Consider the following 3,212-nt stretch of genomic DNA (forward strand, 5'->3'; position numbering starts at 1 on the left):
TCTTCAAATTGTGATTCCTCCAACTCCAAAACGGAGGAAAAACCATCGTTAATCGAAAAGACATCCGCAATCTTCATTTAGATCTCTAGGTTAGCCGCGAAACTAGAGGAAAGATTTATATGTCTGTCTGCTTAGATCTAGATCTAGACCATAGATTTAGAAGAACCTAGGTCTACCCTGAGCCAAGAGGACGCTGAAACTCTCCGAAATCACAAGAGTTCACCTACCGGGTCTGTATACTTTGTGACTTTGTTCCCGGTTACCGGGTCCGTATACATTCCCTTTTAAAAAATCCCTCCCCATCCCCACACCTCGTTCACACCTTACACACACACACACACACACGCACACACACACACACACACACACACACAAGCGTGCGCGCACACTCACTCACACATACGCAGGCCACGCCATTCGCAAATTATCAACGAATCTCAAGAACGGAGAACGGAAACCGTTCTGAGAAATAGAGTTCAGAAAAGTTATATTTTCCCGAGCGTTCGGAAGAGCCGGCCAATAATTTAGGCCAAATTAGTCTAGATTAGATAGATTCTAGATTAGATCTATTATTACATACACACACCGAGATCAGAATTACAGAGGCAGAGGTTTAGAACTTTTAACAAGAAGGCTCGTAACAACAAGAATCCTGAAACCTTAATAAGTTGTAACCTATGCCTTAGGCTAATTAAATTAAATTTAGATCTAGATCTAGATCTATATATCTAGATCTAGATCTAGATCTAGATCTACGGTATTCTACCTCAAGTTCAACGGAAACAGTTGAGTTTACACTAAGAACTCTGTAACTGTAGTTGAAGACTTGCAGTCAAGTAGGATACAAATTGTTGATAAATCTTAGTCTTAAGTCTAAACTAAAGTATTTATAGTGTCTAAACGTATGAAGCACAATCATCTAGATCTAGATCTAGCTAGTAAAAGCTAAAACTTTTCACTCCCCATTCCTTCTTGCACTTCTTCCAAACTGAAACTGAAATGAAATCTTTCGTTAGTGATTGTGAGGACAAGAAGTCAAAATGACTCAATTTACACCCGAGTGCCAACCACCGGCACATCGAGCATTCATATTAGATTCACTACAAGACCATGCTACAAATAGATCTACAAGATACTGTTTTTTATCAGTCCATAGTACAACTTCATGTCTCTTACCTGATGACAACAGTTGCACACAAAATAGAGTTTCAAGTAGCTCCTGGTGAAGAGATAGGCTTCGAAAGTATTCACACTTCTCAAGAATCCGATTAGCTACAGGTCGCCGCCATGTTATGACGTCAGAACTTAGACTAAAAACGATGCCGAAATAGCCCAGCCGAATGCCAACCAAAGGGGAAGCAACTGGCCAATCTGCTCGGTCTCTGGCCTCTGGTTTTCCCCCGGATTCCCAAGTCAGGTGGACAAAGGACCGGTCGTGTCCATGTGCTTGAAGTCTATACATGTACATGTACATGTACTAGGCCTAGCCTAGACGTGGTCAACGTTTGCTCCTCTTTCCAATCAAACATATGAGCCTAGGCCTATCTTCCTTATCTCTACTCCTTTTCTATAAATACTAAATAAAGCAACTCACTAAAGTAAGGTAACAATTCGCCTCTAATTTTCGGTACAAATTACATGATGATATAATATTTAATTTATGTTTGCAAGTGCCGTAAAACTCTTACTAAAACTGAACAAGCTATCTCCGTCGTTGGTAGCAAACACGACGGTAAAATTAGACGATAGTGAAAGGGGGTCTAATCGAAGTGTTATACAAGTTATACAAGTAGTACATAATATAATATACATGTACATGTTGGGCATATTATTATAGTGCACCAGGAAGCCTATTTAGATTAAACTTAGATTAGAAAGACAGTGTTTGGTGACTTTGAATAATGATCCATTGCGAATCTGAGAATGGTGGCGAGGGTAATTTCAACAATATATTATATTGATAATAAGAGGATGATAATATGAAGAACACCGGGAACAGCTGAGATGACATGTTAATTAATTATAGTTGTACGCTGTATTATGTTTTTTTGTTGGATCTGTTCAGTGCAGTCTAGCTAGATGTAGCCTATCTAGCCGGCACTGGATCTGCTGGTAAAACCTGTAGTGCGGGCTATATCGTCGGGGGGAGAAGAGAGAGAGAGAGAGAGAGAGAGAGAGAGAGAGAGAGAGAGAGAGAGAGAGAGAGAGAGAGAGAGAGCGAGAGCGAGAGCGAGAGAGAGAGAGAGAGAGAGAGAGAGAGCGTGGGAAACTTTAGATCCCCCCCTCTCCCCTAATATTTTCCCACTTTCAATTTTTTTTCCTTCAAAGGTGCCGTTCTAGCTTATGGCACAGTGGCTTACTGTACACTCCCCCCCCCCCTCTTGTCTCTGTCTGTCTGTCTGTCTGTCTGTCTGTCTGTCTGTCTGTCTGTCTGTCTGTCTGTCTGTCTGTCTGTCTGTCTGTCTGTCTCACACACACAAACGCGCGCGCGTACGCATGCATACACACGGCATGAGTACATGTATTTAAAAACATGTTTGTTTTTTTTTTGGGGGGGGGGTTTGGGGGGGGGGGAACGTATGTACATATCAGGCCTGTGTGTGTATGTGTGTGTGTGAGTGTGTGTGTGTGTGTGTGTGTGTGTGTGTGTGTGTGTGTGTGTGTGTGTGTGTGCAAGAGGGGTAATTATGTACCACACAGTCGGCATAGCGTGAATTTTTTACGTGGGTCAAAGAAAGAGACCATCTATATGTATACTGTACATGAGCGGGAAGGGGACTCTTGTGACCCCTTGTCACGTTCGCCTCTCATTCAATAGTTCCCGGGTTCGAAACCTGACAGCCAAGGAAGTATTTCTTCTCCAAAAATGTTCTCATTTCACCTCCTTTCCTGCTCTCCTAACCATGTTCTGTCGCCTGCTTTCATCTCCACTTTCTGCCCCCCCCCTCCCACCGCCTGTATGCCCCCTCCTCTAGGCTCTTGACTCTGTGCGTAGCCTGTCTACTGCTACTCCTTGCGGCTCCTTCTTACTGCTGTTTTTCAGCCACACTCTTCTTCTTGGTCTTATAGTAGGTAAGACCCCTATCTTTCTCAGATAAGGTCGAACAATCTTGGAGATCACGTGTGCTAGTTGCGCAAGTTAAAGATCCCTGACCCAAAATCGATAAGAGCAGACTTCGGCCGCCACCCGGACAAAATTGAAAATTAATTCC

The 3,212-nt window shown here is 42.9% G+C and overlaps 1 protein-coding gene across 1 annotated transcript in view; it reads right to left on the reverse strand.

Moving 5' to 3' along the window:
- The window catches only part of LOC101845130 (alpha-taxilin), a 38,325-nt gene extending 37,012 nt beyond the window's left edge, over positions 1 to 1,313 (reverse strand). Inside the window, exon 1 of the mRNA XM_013088657.2 lies at positions 1,177 to 1,313. The gene's annotated coding sequence lies outside the window, so the exon portion shown is untranslated. The remainder of the gene's footprint in view (positions 1 to 1,176) is intronic.
- Positions 1,314 to 3,212: the final 1,899 nt, after the last annotated feature.

Source organism: Aplysia californica, unplaced genomic scaffold (genome assembly GCF_000002075.1).
Source record: "Aplysia californica isolate F4 #8 unplaced genomic scaffold, AplCal3.0 scaffold00783, whole genome shotgun sequence".
Classification (NCBI taxonomy): domain Eukaryota; kingdom Metazoa; phylum Mollusca; class Gastropoda; order Aplysiida; family Aplysiidae; genus Aplysia; species Aplysia californica.